Source organism: Physcomitrium patens, chromosome 15, assembly GCF_059467195.1.
Source record: "Physcomitrium patens ecotype Gransden chromosome 15, ASM5946719v1, whole genome shotgun sequence".
NCBI lineage: Eukaryota > Viridiplantae > Streptophyta > Bryopsida > Funariales > Funariaceae > Physcomitrium > Physcomitrium patens.
In genome coordinates, this window is record NC_143424.1 from 1,545,786 (window position 1) to 1,554,291 (window position 8,506).

The following is an 8,506-nucleotide window of genomic DNA, read 5'->3' on the forward strand; positions in this document are numbered from 1 at the left end:
CATCAAACGGCCCCTGCGCAGAACCTCGGAACCGAAACTGGACGTCTACTGGAGTTCACTTCGGCGCCTTTTTCAGTGGCAAACTAATCGATCGTCGGCTTTCCTCCATCCAAGCACTCTTTGAGCTTCAAGGAGTGTGTGATCTGTAGCTAGATGCTGCGCCAGTGGTGGTTGTGGCGGCGATCCAGCTCAGGAATGCAGACACAAGGCTCGTATGATCGACATCGGAGCTTAACACACTGCCTGCTCAACAATCTGGAGTTGCTTCATTTTTTTTTTCAGCTTAACTATGTTTGGTCAATAACCTTATTGTAGGCATTATTACTTGACTCGTTGTGTGATTATCTTTGTTGTTTGTGATTCCACCCTTTGTCAAAGATTGTCTAGGTTTGAACATCCCATCTGAGATTAACGAGTTGAGAGACTTGTGTGAGAATATCCCATTGTGGTCATGTTGCATGCCATGGATGTTCACTTTCTCATTGAATGCAGTATTCATGTTCATTATTCCAACAGCTGAAGAATTTGTGCTTCCGTTTACAAGGCAATTCTTTGAAATGGATGTTATGCAAATCTAGCTTTTATGTTAAATTATTGATTGGAGTTTGATGCAAAATCAGTTGGGTATAATAAAGAACTTGAAACAATGACTATAATTTACTTATTTTAATGGCTTAAGTGTCTATCCAACTGCGATAAGCCATTTATTGAATGTATACATTGCTTCAAGTTCATTCTCAATCCAAAATGGTAATGAAAGATTCCTTTTGCATAGAATTGATTTATTATACATTTTCTAATGTTATAATTACACAATATAGGTTTAGAACCAAAGTTTCAAACTGTCTCCATTAAAATTAGAGCTAAGCTTCAATGTCTGAAAACTCAGAGAAGTCTGACAATTTCCTAAAACTATAAAGTTTACACAAGTACAAGATAAACAGTTACCCTAGATTAGGTTATGAAGGTTCAGTAGGCCAAAACTTTCATACAAGTCTGGGTTAGGGCAGGTTTGTGTGAGGACTGCATATTTGTGTGTAGATGTGTGTGTATATATATTTTTTTATTTTTTTATATACATGTAAACACACACACTTGATAGATGAATGAATCACAAAACTATTTAGTAAATTAAATCTATGAATCATGATAAACAAATACAACCGTCAATGGAGTAAGTTTTTAATTTTTAATTCGTATGTTTGTTTCCTTGAACGTCTACAATTGGAGTTTTATGTGGAGATTGTGTGGGGACATTTAAAACTGTTCATTTTCCCACAAAATCAAGTCAATTATTAAAATTAATTTTTTCTCTATGTTGAAGTAACTATTTTATCATGTTACATAATTTCAATGAAGGTATTCATTGGTTTTGTTTGTAACTTCATATTATATATACATAATATTAGTTTTTTGATGCCATATTGTACATTATATTCGAAAATTGTTTGATTATTTTAGTTTTTCAATACAAGTACTATGGTCCATTATACTATATATATATATATATATATATAATACATTTTTTGTGCAAGTATTTTTACTCATACAAGTTTGTCAAACCATGTAAAAAAGTGCATTATTGAATTAGATGTTAATTGTGCACACACATATGAGTTAATTACATTTAAGCATCAAATTTACAAAAACTTAATCAGAATGTTGGAGCCTCAATCTTTGAGTTTAAATGACTTCAAGTTTTGCAAATTCATGACATACACACTAATAACCACCCTATTTAACAAGATTCACATACCATTAGAACACAAGTTTTGCCAATCCACACAATTACCTTGTAAGTTATGACACCTATGCTTCATATACTAACTGCAACCACTACCTGCCAACCAATTACCAACAATGTCAACCATCCACATGAAGCAGTAAACAATGTGTAATAAAAACCACCACCATGTTCAAACAAAAAAGAATAATAATCAGGAGAAGGAAAATTTAAAAATTAATAGCTTTGATATATACATATATATATATATATATATTCTGCATTTAATTACAAATTCGCCTCTTCAACAATTCATACAACATTCCAGGGAAGCTACCAAACATAGATGTATAAAAAGATAGATAATCATCCACTGCTTAATGGCAGTGATGAAGGAATAGTTACTAGTGCCACCTGTACACCGCCCCATGGCAGTGGAACTGCAAAAAACAAAAGCATGTCCCCTTCAGAAAGGAAAAAGAAGGGACAGAGGAAGGAGAAGGAGGGAAGGGAAGCAGAGGAAGACAACAACAACCCACACTCTCAATGGTCTGAGAGAGTGTGAGAGTGAGTGAGAGAGTGTGTCTCTATGTGTGTCTCTGTGTGTGTGTGTGTGTGACTCTTCATGGTACCTCAAGAGACAAGAAGGGGGGGTCTGGAGATGGAGACTCCACACCCTTCCTTCTACCACTCACTCATTGCTGGGGTGGATCACTCCCTCACTCCCTCCCTCATGTTATGTCGCCACTGCACCATGTCCATTCAAAATCAAACACACACACACACAGATGGATGGATGAGTAGGTGGATGGATGGATGGATGAGTAGGTGGATGGATGGATGAGTAGGTGGATGGATAGATGGCTGAGTGGATGGATGGCTGAGTGGATGGATGGCTGAGTGGATGGATGGCTGAGTGGATGGATGGCTGAGTGGATGGATGGCTGAGTGGATGGATGGCTGAGTGGATGGATGGCTGAGTGGATGGATGGCTGAGTGGATGGATGGCTGAGTGGATGGATGGCTGAGTGGATGGATGGCTGAGTGGATGGATGGCTGAGTGGATGGATGGCTGAGTGGATGGATGGCTGAGTGGATGGATGGCTGAGTGGATGGATGGCTGAGTGGATGGATGGCTGAGTGGATGGATGGCTGAGTGGATGGATGGCTGAGTGGATGGATGGCTGAGTGGATGGATGGCTGAGTGGATGGATGGCTGAGTGGATGGATGGCTGAGTGGATGGATGGCTGAGTGGATGGATGGCTGAGTGGATGTTGGGTGGGTGAAATAGTGGATGGGTGGATGGGTGTTGAGTTCTGGTGTCCTCTTCATTGGAGTCCATTATTGGAGTAGTAGTGCCCTTTTTCTTGCCCCTTTCTGTTTCATTGCAGGCTGACTTGTGATGCCACCACCCCCCACAGCTCAAATGCACACCCCAGAAAAGGACCACAACCTCATTTCATTAGCTTCTTCCCTGTATTTTTATTATTATTATTATTTCCTTTTTATTACTTTTATTTTTCATCACACAATAGCTGGAGGGTGCGACTTTTTTAACCTTTTTTAAACCTTTTTTTTACCCTCCCTTTTTTTTCCTTTTTTTTTTTTTTTTTTTTTTTCCCCATCTGGTTAACTGTTTTGTATGGGCACTACCCTGCCCACCTGCTTGCCTGCCCCTGCCAGTATTGCTATCCCTGCCTACCATACCTGTACTTAGTGAGTGTGAGTGTGAGTGTACACCACACCTAAGGCTTGGATGTTCAGAAACTGAAAAATGGGATCAAGAGAACTTGAGTGAGTGAGTTCATGGTTTTGATAAACACAATGGAATGAGAGTTCATTACAGTCCAATGCCATGACTTGGATGCCAGGGTGTACACTTAGTTTCTTCTTTTGCTTCTTCTTCCTTATGTTGTCAAGAAAAAAGAGAACAGAGGAAAGATGTTTTTTAAAAAAAAATTGTTAGGTGCAGAAAATTGATTCATTAATCTTCTCCATTTATTAAAAAACCCACAATGTTGGAAAGGAACAATTGTGGTACCCTCTTTGGGATGGTGGGTTGCTGCAAAGATTTGAAAGGATTTGTGGTAGGTTGAATTGGGATATCCAGCACTGTTCATGTACCATGTGTGAAAAATTAAATGTAAGTATCTCTGTGTATATATATATATATATATATATTTATATAATTTCAAAAATAGATAATATATATACACACATATACAAGAAGTAGAATCAATAATCACATCTAATCTATCCATCCCTCACAATGATATTTGAGTCCTAAGTTTAAACAAGGTATGTTAGATTAGGCAGAACTCCTGCACAGAAACACTCTAATATTTTCATGTATACAGTGTGTCATCCATTCTGTAGTTGCTTCCACAACAATCTTTTCATATAAAATTAAAATATATATATATATATATATATATATATTAGAGGGAAAGGTAGTGAGTGGCACACAATCAGACAGCCCAGCACACAATAGATATGTGTATATACAAATATATTGTAGAAACAAGTGTCACACATGTGTCTGTGAGTATGTGAACATACATAGAGAGATATCAATATCCATACTGATGATAAAATATAAACGACTACTACAAAATTGCAAGAGCAGTGGTTGTAATTTTTTCAGTTTGATTTGGTTTTTTATTTAGTTTTTTTTCCTCCCCTAAGTCATTGTCAATCCATCAGTGGTTGTCACAGTACATGAGCCATGCTCAACTCAAATGATGGTTTGGTACCCTCTGATTGTTTGACAGAACGTGACCCAGCATCCACCTTTTTCCAATGTGGCTACACAAAAGCTGTAAAAAGAACCCTTTTTTTGCCTTTTCCTCTGTAGAGGCTTTTAGGGTTCCCAGTAGAAGCTGACGCTTTCCACCCATCATCAAGGATCTGAAGGATTTTAAAAACAGGAAATTAAAAAACTGGATAATTAAAACTTGGTAGTTTTAGTCAGAGAGCATCCTTTCTTCACTTGTACCTTCAAATTGTAGGTCATTGTGTATGTGGGTAATTAAAACTTTAACATAGAACATATATATATATATATATATATATATAGAAATAAATAAATCGTATGGCCATTCCTAAACACCACTAATCAAGCCTTGATTAAGTACTAATCCACCTCACACATGCACTGGATGAGAATCCAACATGAAATGAGTTTTAAATGCACCCATGGATGTCAACTTTTGCTTGAGTTGCAGAGGATGAAGTGTGGGTAATTTTTTTAATTTTAATTTTAATTTTTTCCCCTTCTATTAGAAGAGCATTGCCATGATGGCAAGGAAGCCATGCTCTTTCATCCAATTCATCATTCGTCCATTTCCACCGATATCATTCAAGTGGATGATACACACTTCATCTTCACTGCCAATTCAGGAGCTGCTTTAAGATGCTCTTGAATATGGATTTAAAATGTGTTTTTTTTTTTTTTTTTTTTTTTTAATTCTCTCTTTCAGGTTCCTTCCCCCTGCTCCCTTCTCATGCATCCACTTGCTTCTTTTCACACACATGGACACAATGGAATTTTGGTGGTTTTATTTTATTTTTATAACCAACAAACAAATAGCCACCATTCATGTGGGTTCTAGAATAGGAAGGCACTTTTTCTCTACTTTAGGGGGGGGGATAGGTGCATTAGGAAACATGATGGAAGGTTGAATATTTCTAGGGTAGGGCCAATAGAGCCATTTTCCATATGATTGATTCCTACAAAACCCTTTGACATGTGGGTGGTAGCTATGGGGGATTGTGTCCTTTTTTATTAGTGACCATGGTCCTTGTTACGTAGATGTTGTGGTATCTAATGGTACCTGGGCAGCCTCTGTTTATGAACAAACCCCTCACACAAATCTCTTGATGTACTATGTACTCTCAATTGTATATATATATATATATATACAATATGTTTCAATATACACATTTACAAATTGTACAATACAAATAATATATTGTATATATATATATGAATGATTTATCCTCTTTTTTTTGTTTTTAGGGATGTTTTAGACATTAAATCTCATAGTAGATCAATGATCATGTAATGGAATTATTGGAAATAGACAACTTGTTGAGTGGTGGTGTGTTGCTTTTTATGAAGAAAAATAATTAAACTTTAGTGATACAAAAAATGAAATAAATACGAAGGTCTATATGGATCATACATGTGACATGGCTTTTGTATTTGGTTTGTGTGGCATGGTTGAAATAATTAGATGCAATAAGATAATATTATTAAACCTTGAATGTAAGCATGTTTATGTGTATGTATACATGTGTGTGAGATTGTTGGAAATGCTAAATATGGACACATAGTTTTGTGAATATTGACCACCTTGGCCCTTACGTAATATGTTTGAAATGTTTTTATCAACTACAATATACAATTTGTAAATGCTCCCTGCAACTTTATAGTTAAAAGAAGTACAATATTCTGGAATAAAAGCCAACAGACATGAATGTTTGAAGAATAATATTTCTTGAACATGTTTTAGGATCTAATTTTCTGGGCATTCTTAGATTGAAAAGCCTTGATTCTTCAATTTCAAACACTTTGTGGTTGCAGCATATTCAAATTCTTGATTGTTGTGTATTAAAACCAGACTAAACTCAGAGCACATATTTTTTTAAACAAAGTGGTGGTTGATTGGGTTTTAATAAATAACTTTCCAATTTATTTACAAAAAAAAAAAAGAAAAAAAAACGACTTTGTAACTTATTGGTTCCTCTAGCATCAAACATTTCTGTAACCAATATACTTTTAGTTTTTAATCTTTTAAATATTCTTTTAAGGGATAGTATACATCCACTTTAAAATAAGTTACAAAGTACGTGTTTTAGCATTATGTGATATTTTTTAAAAAATTAAAATTTTCTGAGAGTATAATCTAAAAACTTGGTGTATTTGAAACTTCATTATTAACATTCAATTTAAGCCTTGTTAAGTTTATCTCTAAACTTATTAATTTTACTTTTCCCATGAAGGCCTCTGGTGTATGGTTAACAAATCATCATTCCAGCAATATTACCAATGGATGAAATATTTTGCAATGAATTGACATTCAACAATTTTTGCACAAAAAAATGTAGCTTCACTATCTTGAAAAAATTTTAAGAAACTAATTTTAGAACAATACAAAGAGTATTCACACCAGAATGGTTGTCATTCACTTTTGTCTCACTCATCAATGAACAATAAAATAAAATAACTTCAATGACTCATGTGTGGCATTGATATTCTCACCACACATGTGTCAATAGAATGTTGCTATCTCTTCAATGTGGGACATGTCTCCAGGAAGGAAGCAAGAGGAAGCTTTTGGAAACACAAGAGTAATGTATGGAGACATGTATGAGTAATTAGTTAGTTGTTGAATGCATTACACCTGAAACCAGTTTAACATTAAAATAAAAAGAAAAAAAGAAAAAAAGAGAAGGAAGGCAAATGGAGAGTTCCTGAACTAATGGGGAGTACCAAAAAATACGGTACTGATTTTGACCCACACAGGGAGCCACCATCCCAGGTGGGACCAAACCCTACAAAAGGCAAAACCCTAAAAGGCAGTTCTTATGTATGAATGTGTGAATGTCCCTTACCCGATGTGGGTGATCCAATGATGAGAGAAGAGAAGCATTCAGCTTAGTATCAGACAATCAGTTTAAATTTGGCAGTGTGGTTTTTCCCTCCCAGCTTGGTTTGAATTTTGGGTTTTGATTGACTAGGGCTGATCATTAGTTCCCTTCTGTAGCCACCCCCCAGTGATGGAGCCCACTCTTGGCCATAACACCCAATTGGTCATCAGATAAGGATGAACAATGGCTTAGCATTTCTCTGCAGATAGATAGACATGGGAGAAACCTCAGGGCCAGCCAGCATGGGGGGGTGGTGATTTAACCCTGAAAGAAAGAAAGAGAAAGAGAGAGACTCATACTGACCTGGTCTAAATTGAAGTTTGTGGGAGGGTGGGGAATGTCAGCCAGCACCAAGTGCATCTCAAACCAGTGGCAAAATTGCTAAGAACCCAGCGGAGGCTGATTCAGGTTCCCCACACAGGATGTAACTGCATTCTGAATTTGGATAGGGAGAAAAAGAAAAAGATAGTTTAATGACAAAATACCGCAATTCTTGTGGTGAAAAAAAATAAAATTCAAGAAGGTTGGTAAGTGTTCTGGCAATTGAATTTCATCATTCAAAGTAGACAAAAGGCCGTTGGGATAAAAACTAACCCATGTCCAATTCCCCGCACGGTTTGAATTCTACCACTGGCAAGAGAGAGAGAGAGAGCGCTTCATTGGAGTGAAATGATAAAAAAATAGGTCATCTAAGTTGGAAGTAACTTCCCATGCACTAAGCGACCCTCGATGATTGATCTCGCAGAGCGAACAGAATGCGTGAGTGGGAACGGTGGGAACCGAGGGAATGCTCCGTTCGATCCCAGGTGTCGACAGAGAGGAAGCGGATAGGGAACGTCTGTCTTAAGGGAGGGAGCGAAGATTCGGAATGAGAACGCGGGCAGTGGCGGGAAAACGGTGGTTGGGGACGAACGGCGTGGCACTCGTCTCTCCCGTCCCGAGCGGGGGGCAAGGGATCGATCCATTGCGCTTGCTTGCTTCTTCTGTTCGTTGGGAATCGTGTTCGGGGCTGTCACGACTGTTTGTTGCTTCCTCTCTTTTTCCCTCCCTTTTCCCTCTGAGCCCGCCATAGCCTCCATCCTCTGTGCCGTAACTCCTCCACCGAATTCCGCGCTGATCATTCGCTTCTG

The 8,506-nt window shown here is 37.4% G+C and overlaps 1 long non-coding RNA gene across 1 annotated transcript; it reads right to left on the bottom strand.

Annotated features, from left to right (window-relative positions):
• Positions 1-1,567: 1,567 nt before the first annotated feature.
• Positions 1,568-2,460, bottom strand: LOC112292778 (uncharacterized). The gene is made up of 2 exons (XR_002972836.3): positions 2,138-2,460; positions 1,568-1,840 (listed from the first exon to the last, which is right to left on the bottom strand). It is a non-coding gene; the product is annotated as an uncharacterized LOC112292778 (long non-coding RNA).
• Between the last annotated feature and the right edge of the window lie 6,046 nt (positions 2,461-8,506).